The 20,814-nt window shown below is 34.7% G+C and overlaps 1 pseudogene; it reads left to right on the top strand.

The window, feature by feature from the left end:
• Positions 1-857: 857 nt before the first annotated feature.
• LOC111544810 overlaps positions 858-20,814 on the top strand; it is an 89,843-nt pseudogene continuing 69,886 nt past the window's right edge.

The raw sequence follows: 20,814 nt of genomic DNA, 5'->3' as shown, positions 1-20,814 counted from the left end.
GAAATGGAAAACAGATTCATAGTTGTCAGGTATTAGGAATGGTGAGAGTAGAGCTGGGAGTGTGAGAGGAAAGTGAATGTGGCTACAAATGGCAGCCATTAGAGTTCCTTGTGGTGATGAAAATGTTCTGTATCTTCACAGTATTAACATCAATTCAATATCTTGATTGTGATATGGTGCTACAGTTTTGCAGGACATTACCACTGGGGAAAACTAAAGTACATTAAATCTGTCTATATTACTTCTGTAAAATCAAATATATGTGATTCTATAATTAATTAAAAATATAGGAAGAGATACAAAGAAAGAAAGTGGAAGCCAGCTTTCAAATGGAGATTCTCACTTATTCTGTCTAATTTTGAGCTGCCATTTTTTAATCCTAAGAGACCAGAGCTCTTGTTCTCTGAATATCAACCCCTATGTTTCTGTGGGCAAGTCTTGTGTGTACTCCCTGCCATGTCTCCATTCCAAACACACTTCTACAGTGATAACAAGAAATATATCACAGATGATGTTCTCTTCTCAATCTCTGCTGCCTCTGAAGTAGCTGACCTTAGTAACATCATGAATAAACCGCTGAAGGATAAATATGAGTTCTACACACATGTGGAGTTGATTTCCTTACTGAGGGCCAGTTTCTGCTAATTTCCTTGGTCAAATACATGGACCTGGAGATCATCTCATCAGAAGAGATTCTGGAACTAGAATATGTGGAGAAGTACACTGCCCACCAGCCAGAGCAATGCATATTCTATGATGACTGGAGCAGTTCAGTTAAAGGGTCAGAGGAATGTACCTTGACTGGTTCTTATGATAAGACTTCTGGGTTCTGATCTTTGGAAGAGAACTCCGTAGTGATGGTTGTGAGACATACAGATGCTGTGAAAAATGTGGCCTGGGTGAAAAAAGACAGTATGTATTGCTTATTGCTGAATTCTTCCATTGATTAGAGTATTGTCTTATTGGAGTAGAATTTAATGAGAAACAGGGAAAGCCCAACACTGCTGCAGAGATCATGCTGGAAATGTAGATTATATAGCTGTTGATAGCTCAGAAATTATATTTCGCAGTGGTTGATGAGATAAAATATTAAATATCTAGTCTACAGTCCCTATAGATAAAGAAGATGAAATAGGGGAATCCACAAATTGAGAAAGAAACAGAAAACAGAGCAATTGGGACTAACAAGGACTCTTTTGCTAACGCTCTCTAGCCACAAGGAAGCAATTTCCTTGGTTCTGTGGTCAAATGTTGAAAGAATCTGCAGTGCATCTTGGGACCACACAATTAGGGTGTGGGATGTTAAGTTCAGCAGTCTTAACTCTGTCAGGAAATAAAGTATTGTATTTTCTATTCTCTACTTTGTAAATGTTTAGCATCTGGAAGCACAGACACACATATAAAACTGGGATCCCTAAACTAAAGATAGTTTTTTTGCTGTCGTTTTCCCCAACTTCACATACAGACTGGGTGACATCAGTAAAACGGTCTTCTATTCAGGAACAGCAGCTGATTTCAGTATATTTAGGTGACATTGTCAAGCTGCAGAATACAAGAAGTTTTAAGGCTCCATTCTATGATCTAGCTGCTCATGAAGACAAAATTCTGAGTGTAGACTGGACAAACACAGGGCCACTCCTCAGTGGAAGAGCAGACAATGAATTACATTACTACAGATATTCGCCTATCACTTCCCATGTGGGGCATAAAGGTGAATTATAATTTGATCATAGAGTTTCTTTCTATAAATATTGGTAAAGAATCATGAAATTACATTGATGCAGATTCAGAAAGCAGCCTTTTAGATTAAAGTTTGTATAATAGTTTCACCCTTTACAATAGTTAACATATCACTATTTTATTTTATAACAGAATAGTTGGTGTTTAGAAAATATAAAATGTGGCCTGCATTTACTACCCTATGCAAACTCTTGAAAATAAACTGAGTTTTGACTTCTTTTTAAAGGTATTAATTTGAGTTAAGATTTTCTTTTGAAGTTCCATAAAAAAGTACATTACAAATACAAAATAAAAAACATAAACCATAAGTTTTAAGAAAGTGTGAGTGGTAAAGTTGTAGTACCTGTCTCCAGATCCCACATTCTTAACATTGCACTATATAGCTGTTTGCAGTGTTTTGTCCTGGCTGCTTTCAACAGTTTTTTTTTTTTTTTTTAACATTACATTTTGTTTTGCTTTGTTTTTTTATTATCTGATACTATGCTGATATTGTCTAGCATTTGTTTTTTCTAGACAGCACTATAGCTATCTGCAATGTTTTGTCCTCGCTGTTTTCAACAGTTTTTTTTTTAACATAGTATTTTGTTTTGCTTTTTAAATTATTATTATCTGATACTATGCTGATATTGTCTAGCATTTTTTTTTTCTAGATGTCCCTTGAAGTTAATTCCAGTACCAGACAACTATATAAAACTTAAGGATTTAATGTGTATGTGCTCTGGGAATGTTGTGGACAAAAGGGTTTCGCTCCAAAGAGTTTATGGATTTTAAATGGGGAAAAGATACAGAAGTAGCTCCTATGTGAGCCCATGTGAGACTGTTTATGATAGCCCTCTTTCTTCAGACTCATTCTTGACAATGCTACTTCCAAAAGGGAAAATACTCTGGAAGATTGCTTGGTCTTCTAACTCAATTTATCAAAAATATTCTCAGTATTAAAAAAAATAACACTCATGATAAACGTTACTAGTTTCATTTGAAAATAATGGAAAAGCAGAAAGAAACGTATGGATTATTTCCTTTCCCAAATCAAGAGAATTGGTTGGATAAAATATCTTTTATTTTGTGAATTTTGTAATGTTTCTATCTAAGTGGGCAGGAAAGAGCAGGTGGCCTTTTTCTTCTTCATTGATTTTACTGGGCAGGAGAAAATCCTAAATTACCAAAGATATGAGCGGAAAGTTTGAGAAAAATTAGAGTCAGAAAATGCAAAACCAAGATGTATTAGGTTTATCCAGAGAAACGGAATCAATAGAATGTGTGTTCATGTAGAAATATATTTTTTCATTCTAAATAATTGGCTCACCCAATTCTAGAGGCAGGCAAGTCCAAAATCTACAAGGTGGCCAGCAGACAAAGACACAGGAAAGAGCTGAGGTTGCAGTTTAAGTCTGAAGACAGTTTATTGCAGAAATCAGCAAGAGCAGATGAAGTTTGATGACAGTCTGTTGGAAAATTTCCTCTTGCTGGAGTTTGGGGTGGTGATGGAATAGGATTTATCAAGCCTTTTTTTCTATTAAGCTTTCAACTAATTAGATGAAACCAACTCACATTATGTAAGGTAATCTGCTTTACTCAAAGTCCAATAATTTAAATGTAAATCTCATCCAAAAGCACCTCACATAAATATCCAGAATAAAGTAGGACCAAATATCTGTGTAATGTGACCCAGCCAAGTTGACACATAAAATTAAGCATCACACAGAGAAATTACTTTAAGTTAGAGAAAAGAGCTAAATAATGAGAACACATAGGCACATAGAGGAAAAAACACACACTGGAGTCTATCAGGGTGGGAGGTGGGAGAAGGGAGAGGATCAGAAAAAATAGCTAATGGATACTAGGCTTAATACCTGGTGATGAAATAATCTGTGTAACAAACCCCCACATTTACCTATGTAACAAGCCTGCACTTCCTGCTCAGGCACCCCTGAACTTAAAAGCTAAAAAAAAAAGAGAGAAAAAACATAAATACTGAAAAGGAAAACTGCAGAAAATTATACTCTACTTAGAATAGTAAATTCTTAGACTGAAGGATTAAGATGAAAAGGGATTGCTAGGAATGTACAATGTCCTGTTTGTAGAAGATGCACAGCAGTGAAAAAGAAAGATGCTTTATAGTTCTAGGACAGAAAATTATCCTCATTTTATTCAGCAGGTTTAATTTTAAGCAGCAACATTATTAGCAAATCTATAAAGCTCTTATTGTGAACCAAACACTCACCTAGATATTTTATACATATTAACTGACTGAATAATTATAATAAATTGAGAAGCAGAATTTATTATCCCATTGTTACAGATGAACTATCTGTAGCATGGAGAAGTTACATAAATTGCCCAAGGTCATAAACTTAATATATCTTAGACCTGGATTTGAACCTCGGACACCTCATGTTGGAGCCTGTGTTCTTAACCACTATCTTCTAACACCCTTGATTGTTGTAACTGAGATTTTTTCACTTGACTTTGAATTCACTGCTGTAATATTGACAATACTAGCACAGCATGCCCTAGTTTGCTGGAGGAGAACTTGAGATGTAAAGTCAGAATCACCATGCCTGATTCTGTTTTCCAATTTGCCAAATCAGGACAATTACTGCTTGGAGTTATTAGGAATTAAAGATAAAGTAACCATCATAGTGCTTTGTATACAATAGAACACAACAGTTTATTTCCTGTCTCTTCTTCCTGCTTTCCTTCCTGGTAACAATTTATTCCTCCTGCTGAATGTCTCTATAGATGTTCTTAAGTGTTCTGAGAAAGGTGTGCATGCTATGTAAGTCAGAATTTCAAATCAAAGGGCTAGAGAACATTATTACCAGGGAATACCTGACATTGGAGTCATACATTGTTGAATGAATATGACTTAGGTTAAGACAGAATTAAAAACATGAATGGTTTAAGTAGAAAAAACAAACTCAGTTTCTCCCATTATACTCTCACAGCATGCTTCTGACACCACATGTGTGGGGATTTTTTCCACCAGCAAGCAAGCAATCAATTTTGTAGCAGAGACCAGCCAGGTGTCTTCTACTCCAATTCAATTCTGAGACTCTCTAACCTGAGACAGCATCACATCCCACAGATTGAGGACTCAGAGCCACAAGACAGCCCACATGTCAGACACTAGTCACAAATCCAGGCTTCCAGAACTTCAAACCAACTGGCTCAGCTTCAAGTTTGGTTTCCACAACCTCTTCGTCATGTTCCGTTAATTCGCTATAATAGCTCACAAAAAGGGAAGCAAAGAAATACGTGAGATGAGATCTGGAAGGATCTTGAGCGCAGGAGCTTCAGTTTCCATGGAGTTGGGGTGTGCCCTGCCGACACGTGAATGAATTCCTCTTCACCCTCCTGTAAGCCTCTGTCAGTTCAGCTATCCAGAAGCTCACCATAGCCCCTCCTCTTGGCCTTTTTCTTGAGACTTCATTGTATAGGCATGATTGAAGCATGCACAACCATGTAGAAATGTGATTGGACAAAAAGGGTGTGATCTAATACTAGTAGACTGAGTGGGAAAACCCAGCAAGGTCTGCCTATTCAGATTCTTCTTGGCATCTCTGTACAACATTCTTTCCTTCGGAGTATGGAGCAGAACCCCTTCTGAAATTAGTCTATGACTTACAATCAGGCAAGGTGGGTCAGAGAATATCTTGATGGCCAGCTCCAAGACATAAAGGCAAGGGAAGAATATATTTTATGTTTCTATGGACAGCCTTGGGTAGAAAAAGGGGTAGGTGAAAGGAGGGCAGGAGAAGGTCAGAGAGATTCTATTTTGAGTCTTGTTTCTAAGGCCTAAAGTATCCCAACATTATAACCAGAGACTTTCACCTTTATCGCTAAGAGTCTGTTCCAAATTTGCTTCAGGAATCAAAGACTAAAGATGCTTTAACAAAAGATATCATTTTAGTCACTTAGTAAATAACAAGTACTATGGGGGTTATGAGATGGAAACCATGGAAGAAAATCAATACACACACATATATATCACATGGTATAAGATGAAGAAAAACTATTTTTTTTTTAACTTGCAGAATCCTTATCTCTTCCTTAAAGTAAGGAATAATGTGATATTATAAGCTTTTGTTTATGGTTAAGTTAACATAAAATTTGCTTTGTAAACACAGCGAAGGATTTAACCCAAAAGGTTAAACCTAATTATGTCAATATATTTTACATTCCAGAGATTGACCCTAATTATGTCATATTTATTTTACATTTCAAAGAATTTTTTAAAGTTTGTTACACTTAAGCATATATATAGGCTTACATATACATATACTATGTTTCAATAGATATGTAGGTAGGTACATAGATAGATAATTATCTTTAGAGTAGTACCCAACAGTGGGATTTTTATTCCTTATCTGTTTGAAAGCAGTTTCTAAAAAAACAAACAAACAAACAAAAATAGACAAGACTGGAGCCATTTTCACCTAAAAATGCTTCTCAATTTTTTTCTTGACTTTGGTTTTTTCTTCTAAATCTAAAGCCAACCTGATAATTTATTTTTAATAAGAATGCTGTTTATTTCAACTAGATTTTTCATAGTACTTAGCATAACTGTATATAATCACGGATTTATAAATTTTTCATTTGTTTTTTCCTAGATGGATTTTTACCTTTGATTACATTAATAAGATAAAAACTGAAATCTAAGATAACATCAATGAAATTATCCTATTTAAAACAAATTATTTTTCTTTACTATGTTATTGGGAAGCAGCCTTTCCTTCTGTTTGGTTTAATTTGAACTTGATTTATCGATAAATTTCCTTAAAATTTCTGACATATGGATACACTATCTCTTATTTCATCAATGAGTTAGGATCATCACAGTAGATTTCTGGAAAATAGTTATGTATATATGCCTAAATTACCCTATTGTCTACAATTTCTCTTACTGGCTTTTAATTCTTTATGCCTTTAACCCCAGTATATGTCTATCACAGTTAATGCAGACATTCCACAACAATTTATTTTTCTTCTCAGTTAAAAGGAGATTTTTGTTTGGTTTGGATTGTTGTTGTTGTTGTTACAAGGAACAAAAATGTACTCAAATAAGCTCAAGCTAGTGTTTTTTTAATATGCCACTCTGGTCCCACAGACACCCATAGACAGATCAAGATATATCCAGGCCTCCCATAGAGTGCAAGTGGGAACTTGAAAGCCATTAGGAATGGATATTTCTATTTATCATGGGCCAGAAGTTCTTTCCATCATTAGATGTCTGTTCCTTTCTGTGTGCCTGAATCATTCTGTTGTTTTAATTTACTGCTGAATCTGAAAAGTTAACACACTTAGTCTCAGGATTTCCAAATTCTAAATTTCTAAATAGTAAATCTAATTGCCCTAACTCATATTTTGATTAGAGCTTCAAAAGTCATAGGAAATGATGCAACCTACATCTTCTCCATACTTAACATCAAAAGAGTTATGTCCTATATATTTTAAATATACATCAATTGTATCTATTCCTCTCTTGTCATGATTATGGGTGTTTCTCTGTTTTAGAACCCCATTGCCTCTAGCTCAACTTTTATGGTGCCTTCTACCTGATGCCATTGCCTACAACTTTTAACTGATTTCATTGCATTTTCCAGGACACCATGAGTGTACTTTTCCTAACTTTTGGGAATGAGGACTATCTGCCTGTAGGATATTGATGAGAATAATGGAGAATAGTAGAGAAGAATGAAAAATCATGGACTTTGGAATCAGGTAGACCAGATTTGTAATCTTGGCTCTTTCAATGAGTTATTTGTCACTATGAAATTCGCTTAACTTCTAAAAAGCTCTAAGTTCTTAATCTGAAAAATGTGGATTTTTGCAGTTAAAATAGAATGTAAAATAGAATCATTCAAGAATAGGACAAGAAACCTGATAAAATAGAATGTTTTTTCATGAATTCATGAATACCCGAGAACCCAGAAACTAGTCTGATTCTTGATGTAATAACTAAGAATTATGCTATGTCAGCATACTCCAAATAGTTTCAAAATGTGTTCTTCAGTAATTTTATAGTTGATATTTCACATAATTATTATTCTACAACCTATTCTTCTCACAGTATTATTTGGACATGCAAATGAGACCTAATTACTAAATAGGACAAAATTATTATAGATATTTATACTAAAATACTATATTTAAGGGTGCTGGAATGCTACTGGGGCTAACTTCTGTATCTGCTTATCATTTTCTAAAAACGTACTTTGAACCTACAATGAAAATAGAGCTACATTCCGGGTTTTTCCAGTGCGGATATGTTTTGTGCTATTTGTAGCATCTGAACAGTAATACGCTTGTGGTTAGAGAAAATTCTAGTGGCTGTCACCAGTGGGAAAGGTGGTATAGAGGAAATTAACTTGAAGCAAGGAAATAATAACAGCCTGAAACATGGATTTTCATTTTTATTTAGACAGTAATGTTCCCAGTCAATAATAGCATTTCAGGTGCCATTTATTTGAGATTTGGTTTCAACAAAGTTCCCAATTGCAGATGTTATTAATTTCCCTCAGAAGCCACAGACTACCACATATTGCATAATGTTTGATTTATCTCTTTCAGAATATCACACAAAATTTTATTTTCACTGGGGAAAAAGCAAAATAGAAAAACCATAAAAAAATGATTGCTGTGAAAACTGGGTATTCTTTAGTGTAAAACTTTGGTTTTAATATCAAAATTAAATTTTATAGGAACCCAAACCTAAAAACACAAAGCTGAAAAACAAATTATATTCAGTCATTTAAGCTCCCATGTCTTGTGCCCTACATATTACTTACCCAATTTATATTATCAATTTCAAGATATAACATTTAGCATTTAATAGCTGAGAAAGAGTAATGGTACTCAAAGCTTAAAATAAGGCAACTTAAAATGTATACAGTAGAAATGTTTAGAAAGATTTCTTAAAACTTCGTTTTTTAATAACAAGTGTTTATTTACATGTCCATAAGAATCCATGTTTTTCAGAAAAGCCAGGGTCTCTGTCATTCCTCAATACAAAAGTCACATTTCTGTGTGTTGCCATCTCCATTCAACTGTATCTAGCTGTCCCTGGACCAGGCTTATGTCTAGGCTAGACAACTAAGCAGCTAGCACATTCAAACAATGCAAATTGGCCTTCTAGCCCTTAGGTGAAATCAAACTGACCCAAACTGATATGACTGCTATCACCTAAGGAATGGAAAGATACTGAAAAAATAGCCTCAGGTAATCTGCATCACACAATTAGAATTCTGGAATGATGGACTGAGTCTATGAAAAGAGAAATTCCTCCTGTCCTTCAAGGTAGTTCTGTATAATGCAGTGGAAATATACAATGTCCTCATATTAAAAAGGAGATATCACTTAAGAGTTTTTCTATGTAAAGTTGGAGTGACTATATATCCCCCTAAATCAAGCTTCAAATGAAAGAAAATGTCCAGTGGAAAGAGAAGTTGCTTAGCACAAATCCATCAAAGTGAGATCAAAATCCAGAAGGGAAAAGGATTTTTAAATACCATCAATGGTGTAGAAAGAGTTGTCAGACAACTCTTGGGAGGTATTGGGAAGTCCCTACATACCTTTTTGCCATAATTGGAAATGTATGAACGTGGAAAAGGATAGGCTGTTACAGAAGAATTCAGTGAGAAAAAAAATATATATAATGGCAATTATAGCACCAAAAAAGACTGTGAGAAAATCTTACAACACCACCAAAAGAAGGATTCAGGATAATTTCTCTTGGTCTTGGTTTACTTAAACTCTATAGTGAGTGAGCAGCTGAGCAAGCAAGAATGGCAACAGATATATAAAAGAAAATTTAAATTTTAAAAATTCCATAATAGGCAAGTGAAAGAGTTAAGAATGCCTAGGGAATTAGAGAAATCTAGTTAGTGACTAGCATCTTTTGAGATATATAACTTAGTCCTTGAAGAACTAAAATATTTTACTTGCACTGTTAAAGTTAACCACCAAGAGAGTATAATCTTTCTGGGATTATGATTTGTTTGAATAATAAACTATTGAAAGAGATGCAAAAGTAAAACATATAATATTGTGTTACTTCATCTACCTCTCCTATGATTTTACTTGGCCCTTATAATTGGTTATAATTCATGTTTTTAGTGTATCAACTTGGTCTGAATATATTTATTATGTCAGGTTGGCAGTAATGTTAAGTATTTAGACTGGATGGTAAGCCACACCACTATCCCTCATTTCACATAAAATTTTAGATTGTACACACATAAGGGAAAATGTGATTCACATTAATGTAGACTATTCCATGCCTAATTTTCAAGTTTACAGCCAAATGACACTGCTAGTAAACACTTTGTTTACTTCTGTTTAACCAAGAGATCTTCCACTTATTAATTATACAAATGTTACTTTAGAAGTATTACAGATTTCAAGTCTGCTTTTTGAACTCTGGATTTCTTAAAGAAAATAAATATATCTGCCTATTTCCCTTTTTAAGAGTGTGAAAAATAATACACACACACACACACACACACAACAGTGCATAAAATTGTATAATGCAACATATCACATAACTGAAATCAATGCCATGTAATCACCATTTAGGCTGGAAAGAAAATTGCACCTCTCCAGAAGTCCCTCATGATTTCTTGTCTAAACACATATCCTCTCTCAGGAGTAACAACCCTTCTAACTTTTATGGTAATTGGCTTTTACTTTTCTTTGTATTTTTACCACCAATATGTGTGCCCAAAAGATCTACAAATAACACGTATGATGGCTTTGATGGTAATTACATTTTTGTTTTTATTCTAGTTTTACTGCCTGTATGTACGTTTCTGTAACAGGGTTATTTATTTATTTATTTATTTAGAGACAGGGTCTCACCCTATCACTCAGGCTGGAGTGCAGTGGTGCCATTATAGTTCTCTGCAGCCTCAAAATCCTGTGCTCAAGGCATATTCCTACCTCAGCCTCCTGAGTAGCTGGGATTACAAGTATGAGCCAATGCTCCCAGCTATTAATGTATCTTTGACCTTTTTATAAATGTACTCCCATTGCATATTTTATTTTGTGTTTTCATCACATGCAATGGTACAAGTTCCTAGGCAATTTCATTCAATAAAAAGAAAATGTTGCAGAAAAGAACACATAACTAGAGTAGCTAGTGCCTCTAGGATTTAAGGAGAAGACAGAAAAAATGAAGGAAGATCAGCACTTAAAAATAATTGAATAAAGTTTCTATGATTTCAAGAGACTAAATTTAAGACCAAAAGAGCTTGGAAAATTCAGCATGGACAAATAATAAAGAAACAAAACTAATAAACTCCTCCCAAACCAAACTGCATAAAACAAAACAAGAACTCTAGCATATCCTGGTAAAATCACTGAAGCATAACTATAAAGAGAAAAAAATATATTATGTGCTTTCAGGCACAACAAATAACTATTAGTACTTATAAAGTATAAAATATTAGTCTGGCATTACAAACTTGATGATTATTAACTAATATTTACAGATGATGGAAAGGATATGGCCATAACCAAATTACGCAATATCCTTCCAAGGTATCTATACTGAAGGGGAAAGACAAATCTATGCAAATAAACAAAATTTTAGAGACATCAAGCAGGCACTAACCTGAGGAAAACACTTGAAAAATAATTTCAAGAAAAGTCAATCTTCAGTGGAACGATAAACTAGCAATCAAGACTATAACAGATCTCCTGCAACAAAGCTTAAACACAAGCCTCAAGAAAGTCAAGCTTATTTGCAGATAACTTACGTTTCAGCCATAAGAAAAATCATACAAGACCCAACATAAACTAAAAATTTACTAAAATTTAAAAAAAATAGAAAACGTAATCTATGACTTAGGACAAAGTTAACAGCAATTTAGAAATGGTACACGAATGACCAGTGACTTTGATGATATAGCAATATAAACTATCAAAACTGATGCACAGAGAAACAAAATGCTGAAAAATTTATATGGGAGATTCAGTGAGCTGTGGAGCAATGTCAAATACTCTAGGAAATTTGGAGACCCAGAAGGAGGGTTACAAATAAATATTTGAAAAAAATAGTTTCTGAAGCGACTTCTGTCTGTTGTCCTTTAAAACTTCACTTTCTACCATGTCAATGACAATGTCTTACTTTTTACTTTTATTTATACTAACTTTAGGTTGGGGCTTCAGCTTTATTAACTTGGACAAGGGGAATATTATCATGTTTTCACAGTCAACTTGGACTGTTGGCCACAGGCTGAGAGTTTATTTTATTTTATTTTATTTTTTTTTTGAGACGGAGTCTCGCTCTGTCGCCCAGGCTGGAGTGCAGTGGCCGGATCTCAGCTCACTGCAAGCTCCGCCACCTGGGTTCCCGCCATTCTCCTGCCTCAGCCTCCCGAGTAGCTGGGACTACAGGCGCCCGCCACGAGCTTTTTTTAGCAAAGTTATTACCTTATCTTTACGCTTTTGAAGAGGTTGCAATTATACCAATTGTATCTCTGTGTTTATAACATTTTTTTTTTTTTTTTTTGAGACGGAGTCTTCCTCTGTTGCCCAGGTGGGAATGCAGTGGCCGGATCTGAGCTCACTGCAAGCTCCGCCTCCCGGGTTCATGCCATTCTCCTGCCTCAGCCTCCCGAGTAGCTGGGACTACAGGCGCCCACCACCACGCCGGGCTAGGTTTTTTGTGTTTTTTAGTAGAGACGGGGTTTCACCGTGTTAGCCAGGATGGTCTCAATCTCCTGACCTCGTGATCCGCCCGTCTCGGCCTCCCCAAGTGCTGGGATTACAGGCTTGAGCCACCGCTCCCGGCAGTGTTTAGAACATTATTGAACACTTGAAGAAGTAGACAATATGGATATCTGGAATTTTTCTATGTAAATTACATATTATTCATAATAATATAGTTTTCATGAGGACATGGTCTATGCCCCAAAGTGCAACGGCCAGTGTTTATCAAAATATTTTGCAAATGTTTAATAAGGTTCATCTATTTCTAGCCTGGAAGATCTTCAGTGCCTTCTAGTTTACTTCTTACAATGGACCAGTTACCTTATTAGGACCAGTTACTCGCAGTGTCTCAATTTACGATATCTGAGTTTAGATAGGAATGATGAAAATGTGGCAGGATTAAAACATCCATGAAAGGAGTTTTTCAAACAGAAGAAGCATAAAGCAAATGCAAATGTCATTATATGTGACTAAACCTGAGGAATTATTATTATTATAATTATTATTATTATTATTATTATTATTATTATTATTATTATTTGAGACGGAGTCTCGCTCTGTTGCCCAGGCTGGAGTTCAGTGGCCGGATCTCAGCTCACTGCAAGCTCCGCCCCCCGGGTTTATGCCATTCTCCTGCCTCAGCCCCCCAAGTAGCTGGGACTACAGGCGCCCGCCACCTAGCCCGGCTAGTTTTTTGTATTTTTTAGTAGAGACGGGGTTTCACCATATTAGCCAGGATGGTCTCGATCTCCTGACCTCGCGATCCACCCGTCTCGGCCTTCCAAAGTGCTGGGATTACAGGCTTGAGCCACCACGCCCGGCCAAACCTGAGGAATTAAAAAAATTAAAAAAGAAAGCAAGTTGAGTTTGAGCATAGGGCACAGGGAGGACAACAGAAAAAAGTTGAGAAGAAAGCAACAGCCATATCATCTAGTGCTTTGTAGGGTAGTGAAATTGTTAATTTTAGGTGTCAACTTCACTGGATTAAAGAATGACCAGTTTCCTGATAAAGATTATTTTTTGATGTGCCTGGGAGGGTGTTTCTAGAAGAGATTAGCATTTGAAACAGTGGACTGAATAAGGAAGATCTGCCCTCACTCGGTGAGGACTGGCACCATCTGAAGTTGCACATAGAACAAAAAGACAGAGAAAAGATGAAATAACTCTCTCTGTTTCCTTCTCTTTTCTGGAGTTGGGACATCCTTATTCACTTGCTCTTGAACATCTTAAGTAGAGATTCTCTGGCCTTTGGACTCCAAGACTTGCACCAGCAGCCGCCCAGTTTCTCAGGTATCAGACTCAGACTGAGAGTAATGCCAACAGCTTCTCTGGCTCTGAGACCTTAGACTTGCACTTTGCTATAACATTGGTTCTCTGGTTCTCCAGCTTACAGAAAGCCTAGGACTTACCAGCCTTCACAATTGTGTGAGTCTATTCCTGAGATGAATCTATTTAGCTCTATGTCTATGTCTATGTCAAAATCTCTGCCTACATCTATATCCTATTGGTTTGTTTATCTGAAGAATTCTGATGAAAGAAGAGATAGCATAAACCTCTTTAATTTATTAAATTTATTTGGTGGGAATTTTGCCTCTGATTTTGATGGAATAGCTTACTTAGCCAAAGCTCCCACTGGAGTGGGGGTGGGGGGCGGGGGGAGAAGGCTAGATTTAGAAACAAAAAGTCCAAAAGAAACCAAATAATCCCCGAACAGACAGACAACTTTAAAGGCAATGGGGAAATAATGAAGCAAACAGAACTAGGGAAAACTGGCTGTCATTTCACAGCTGCACTGTCACTGAGCATTGCTGCGATTGGAAACTGGGCAGAGGACTGATAATGAGGATTATCACAGGGAGAGGGCAGAGGGATGCTGCTAGGAAATAAAGAATGCCTAGCTATTAACTCTCAATAATAAAAGGAAATTAAACAATAAAAAATGGCATAATTTTAAATGGAGAACTCACTAGAAATGATCTCTGAATGATAAAGTATGTGCCAAAGTTTTCACTATCATTATTCACCCAAAAAATACAAATCCATGTTGGGAGGCCGAGGCAGGTGGATTACCTGAGGTCAGAAGTTCGAAACCAGCCTGGCCAACATGGTGAAAGCCTGTGTCTACTAAAAATACAAAAATTAGCCAGGTATGGAGGTGGGTGCTTGTAATCCCAGCTACTTGGGAGGCTGAGGCAGGAGAATCGCTTGAACCCAGGAGGCAGAGGTTGCAGTGAGTCGAGATGGTGCCGTTGAATTTGAGCCTGGGCAACAGGAGCAAAACTCCATCTCAAATAATAATAATAATAATAATAATAATAATAATGCAAATCAAATTATAACAAAGTCAGAAAAGAAAAAATGATGGGGAGATTGTGGAGTAACTGGAACTCATATTATTGGCAGTATAAAATGTTACAACCACTTTGGAAAAATCTCTGTAAGTTTCTTATAAAATTAAAGCTATACTACCCTATGATCTTACCATTCCAATCTTAAGTATTTACCCAAGAAAAACGAAAACATGTGTTCACAAAAAAATTGTCAAGAATGTTCATAGCAGCTTTACTCATAATAGCTTCAGACTGGAAACATTCCATGTCTCTCAATAGAATAATGAATAAATATATGTTGGTATATTAATAAAATGGAACCACCACATAGAAATAACAAACTACTGATACATGCAACACCATGGGTTAATCTCTATAAACTTATGCTGAGTGAAAGAATCCTTAAACAAAAGGATAATATTGTTTGATTCAATTTTTGTGACCTTATAGAGTAGATAAAACTTACCTTTAGTAGAAAAAATTAAGAATTACCCTTGCTTCTGTGCATATGGTTCATGGGTTAATTTAAAGGGCATTAGAAAATGGTGATGGTTAGTTTTATGTATCAACTTGTCTAGGCTAAAAGATGCCAGGATAGAATAGGGATAGCTGGCAAAACATTGTTTCTGGATGTGTCTGTGAGGGTATTTCTGGAAAAGATTAGCATTTGAATTGGTACATTAAGTAAAGAAGATTGCCTTCACCAATGTGGGCAGACAACATCCAAACCACAAAGGTTCCAAATATAACAAAAAAGCAGAGGACAAACTAATTTTTTTTTTTTTTTTAGTTGAGACATACAGATTTTTCTGCTCTCCAACAACATCATAACCCCTGCTGAAGGTTGTTGGGCTTTTGGAGTCTAGGACTTACAACAAAATATCCCTACTTCTCAGGCCTTTGGATTCAGATTTAATTACACCATTGGCTTTCCTGGTTCTCCAGCATGGAGAGACGAGATGGCAGGTCTTGAGATTTCTTGGCTTCTATAACTACGTTAGCCAATGCTCATAATAAATATCAGTTTCTCTCTCTTTCTTGCTCTCTCTCTTTAATTTATAACAGCTCCCATTGGTTCTGTTTCTTTACAGAACACTGAGTAACAAAAAAATATTCTGGGATGATGTTAATATTCTACTTCTAAGAAGTTTATACAGTATATCACTTAAGACTGTTTCTCTCAACCTTTATAATTAGAGGAATAACTTGACTTATTTTTTAAAAAAACAGATCCCCATGTCTTTTTTTCAGAAGATCCTTACTTAATAGTTCTGGATTGCCATTCATCATTTTTATAAAATTATTTTAATTTGAAAAATATTGAAAATTTTGCTTTTAAGAAATACATGATACTTGCCTCCATGCTGCAAGCCTGGAAATTCTGTGGACTCTACCAATTTTTGCCACAGGAATATATTTTGACCATTTTATTTACTTTATCACTAATATTCAAAGTGATTTTTCACAATAACATTCATGTTTTTAAAATATGTGGCTTTTCATGATCTTCTTTTCAAAGTACTGGTCCTTATCTATAGGAAATTATAGTGTTAGGGAGCAAATAATAAAGTATGATTTTCAGAAATATTTTGAAAATAGTCAAGAAGTCTTATTTTCAAACATTAATCTGCAATTACAAATACATTTTGAGGTTATACATTTCAGAATTTGGTAGCAGCCACTTAATCAAGTCGCCTTAATGCATCTAAACATTTTTCCTTAACAGTAAAAAAGAAAAAAAAATAGTATTTACCTATTAGTTAAGCATTGAATTATCAATTCTGTAAAAGGACCATTTTCTAAACTATAAATGAAATATGAGTATCAGACTGCTCTGGATTTTATTTATAATTTATAACTTTTGAGCATCATGTGCAAGTGTTTAACAGAAAACATTTAGAATATAAACACTGTAAACAGGCCATTGCTTAATAAGGTAGATTTTCTGACAAGCTTGAAAATAAAGGTTTTATTCTATTTCTCTTCCAAAAGCTTATCATTCTGCATTTGCGTGTGTGTGTGTTTATATGTTCTGATGCAGACACACATACACTAACAAAACAGATATTGTATGGATATTAATTGGTTCTTTCTAGAGTTTGGATATAGTTGACATCTGCTTATTTAAGAAAGCGGGAGAGAAGGGAGTCACTTGGTTAAAGTCGTCCACGCTGTAATTTATATGGTCTACTGTTTTTCACCTTCACACTCAGGATTGCTCCAACATGTTTTGATTGAACTTACCTCAACCTCGAGACTCCAAGTGCCCTGTGACTTTTCGTCCAGTCACATGAAAGCTGGAAGTTGTCAGGATCACCTAGATATATGCATAGCTCTCACAAGCAACATCAAATGTTCAGGTGGGAGCAGGGGTGGCTTATTTAATATTTTCCATCAAATATACATAAAAATAATCTTTGTGGATGAAAGGTGGAATCAACCAGGCTATTATTGTAACTAGAGGGAATTTAGTGTTGGTATTAGAGAAAAAGATAAGTTTTATAAATACTGATATATTACAACAACCATGACACACAGTGTTTCTGGAGCAAATGGAATGTTTCCTACATGTTTAGTTTCTGCAATTCTGGTCTTGATAAGCATCTCATTCTTACACTGACATAATTTATTTTATTCTATTTGGCTAATAAAATGTTACTAGCAAAAAGGCAAAGCTTTCAATAAAACTACCTTTTGTCATCAAAAATATCAAATAGCCAGTTGGATGATTTTGTTGTTGATTTTTATACCAATTATTCCATTTTCAAAAGCAGTAGTTTTGCAGAAGTTCAGATACACTTGTTTTACTTATTAAAATAGTTGAAAAGCATTTATTAATGAAGGGAAGATTAAAAAGGAAATTATTCCTTCTCATTTTTAATTTGTTTATTCTTTGACCAATGAATAAGTCTACTGGTTTTCTACATACTTCATAGTTTACATAATTATATTTTCACAAAATTAGAATCACCCACATTCCTTTTGAAGACAGTTCTATGCAATGAAATAAGAACTAATTTTGAAGCAAAACAAATCTACTTTAAGAAAGTTTATAAGAATAGCAGTTCTCAGTCTTTCAGTACCCGATTACTTCTGTGTGAAATAGTTGTAAACATGAAAGATAACTTGAGATTTTTTGAAATGGTGCTTATTTAAAGTTTTTAACAGTATAAATTTAGAAAAAAAGCTTTTTCAGAAATTTTAAAGAGGAAGAGAACAATCAAAGGGACAAAATCAAATCAATTTTTAGTATTTGAATTTAAATAATCCTGAATTATTTCTTGAGTTATTTGTTGTTTTACCTTTCACCTTACTATTGATGTCTAGAAGTAAAATTAGGCAGGCTGTTCTGTACTTATGTGAGTGATTAATTATTCAACTGTGTTCCTTTCATCATTTTAACTTGCAATACTCACCTTCTTTCAGTTTCCATTGAAACTAATTGGCTAATGTGATATGATAGGGCAGACAACATTTTGAGTATCCTTGAGTATATATTATTGAATCCTGTGGATATGAATATCTTGAAGCTATTTAGGCTTCTTTGAATCACTTTCCAATTGTTTTAGTTCAACTTACACTCTTCCCAATTCTGCTGGAATTTGTTTAGGTCATCTGGTTACACATGATTTGTTATTATTATTTTTTGTAAATAAATGCTACTCGACTTTTTTTATCTTTATGCTGTATTTTGTTGTTTAAATCTATCAAGATAACGAACATGTTGCTATTTCTTTCATTAATGAATTTCAAAAATGTTTTAAATATATGTGTAGAATTTTGAGATTTGCTTTTGTTTCTTTAAAAAAAAAAAGCCTATTTTGTTTGTCTTTGTATTAGTCTTACTAATTCTTTATATGATTTTTTCTTTCTCCTGCCTTGAAAACATTCTGGAAAAAATTAACAAGGAATTTATTCTTAAGTTTTTATGAACAAATATTTCCATAAAGGTGTGTTTAGTTTCCAGTGTGGAAATATTGTCCATTTTCATTCTTTAAAATAACCTTTGGTTGTTAAATTTAGTTTCATTGTTTAAACACAATTTGCATGACACTTTTATATTTATATCTCTAGTCCAGACATCTCTTCAAAGACTTATAAAAATCTCTACACAAACTTATCTCGGGTAACTTCTAGACATCTAAATCTCAACATGTCCATAGTGAAATCCAATATTTACCCCCTTAATTCCAATATTTACCCTCAATCATTAGTAACTTTAGTTTTTCCGTTTCTAACATCAATAATCTTGGAATTATACTCGACTATTCTCTTTTCTCTCATGCTACACCACACTCCAATCACTCAGGAAGCCTTCTTGCCTTCATATTTAAAATACATCCAGAACTTGAACACTTCTCACCAATGCACACTGATATTGGGTACCTTTACCTCTCTCTCACTCTCTTCAATTAAATGTATCTTTCCAACAGTTCCTCCTTTTTCTATCATTAGAAGACTAGCCATAGCATTCTTATCAAATCACAAATTCAATTGTTCTCTATTAAACCCTGTAAAGTCTTTCTCATTTCTTTCAGTTCCCTTATTCTTCCTCAAACACAGTGTATTTTCATCTTAGGGTTTTGCTCCAGCTGTTGTCTCAACCTTGCATATTTTTCAACACGTTCACTTGGTTAATTGCCTTATATTCTGCAAATCTTCATGTGAATCTCATCTATCCAAGAAAGATTATCCTGATCATCCTATTTAATATTATACCTCAAGTATCTCCACTTTCTACTAATTAGCATTCCTCATTCTCTTCATCTTTTTTCCTCTTTATTCCAGTCCTTATCAGTATCTAACATAATATAAAATTTATTCACTTTTAATATTTATTGTTTATTCTCTGAATATTAGCTGTTTATTATCTGTCTTTTCCAGTACGATGAAAATTCTATGCAAATACATTTTAATACACTAATAAACAAAGATGTTTATATTGTTAATAATGTTGCCAAAAGGCAACATGATGTCTTTGTTTACTAATATATTAAAATATAGTCTGGTGGTAGTGAATTCTCATAAAATGTTGGTTGAATGAATAAACAAATACATAAATGAGTAGTTTATTTGTCTGTATTTGAGTATTACTCATGTTTTTAGGAGATTCATTCTTCTTGGACCAGCTATGTCCATGAGGTCTGTACAGAGCTAGAGTCAAGGTCCCCTTCAAAGGAAACAAGAATTCTTTTTATACCAATGTGTATATATGTAAGTTAATTTCTAGTTTTCATACCTAAAATATAGCTCATAATTTAGAGGGATTGTCCTGTATTCTATTTATTGCTCCATCTTACATAAATTAGCTTTCTAAGTGATTCATAGTTTAGTCTTCCACACTCACTTCAAAGGGCATTCAAGGATATTCTCACTTCTGGCTAACTCAATTTTATCCTATTTTTCTGAATTGGATTTTTTTTCCCTTTCATGTTGTATGACTCACTTAAGGGAAAAAAAAACAAAATAAATAATAATAATAATAACAATATTAACTAACATTTAGAAGCAATAATAATAACAGCTAACATTCCAAAAATGCTTACTATGTGCCTTGTATAGTTCTAAGTGATATGTGTAGATATACAGGTATATAGTAACTCATTTAATTTTCACAATTACACTATGAAGTAAGTCATACACTAGGATAGATTTTACATTGAGACAATTAGGGCAAATATTTTAGGTCAATTTTTTTAAGTTAAAAAATATTTTAAGGCCGGGCGCGGTGGCTCAAGCCTGTAGTCCCAGCACTTTGGGAGGCCGAGACGGGTGGATCACGAGGTCAGGAGATCGAGACCATCCTGGAGAACACGGTGAAACCCCGTCTCTACTAAAAAAAATACAAAAACTAGCCAGGCGAGGTGGCGGGCGCTTGTAGTCCCAGCTACTCGGGAGGCTGAGGCAGGAGAATGGCGGGAACCCGGGAGGCGGAGCTTGCAGTGAGCTGAGATCCGGCCACTGCACTCCAGCCTGGGCGACAGAGCCAGACTCCGTCTCAAAAAAAAAAAAAAAAAAAAAAAAAAAAAAA

Source organism: Piliocolobus tephrosceles, chromosome 10, assembly GCF_002776525.5.
Source record: "Piliocolobus tephrosceles isolate RC106 chromosome 10, ASM277652v3, whole genome shotgun sequence".
In the NCBI taxonomy this organism is placed as follows: domain Eukaryota; kingdom Metazoa; phylum Chordata; class Mammalia; order Primates; family Cercopithecidae; genus Piliocolobus; species Piliocolobus tephrosceles.
This window is presented reverse-complemented; position numbering and strand designations above follow the sequence as displayed.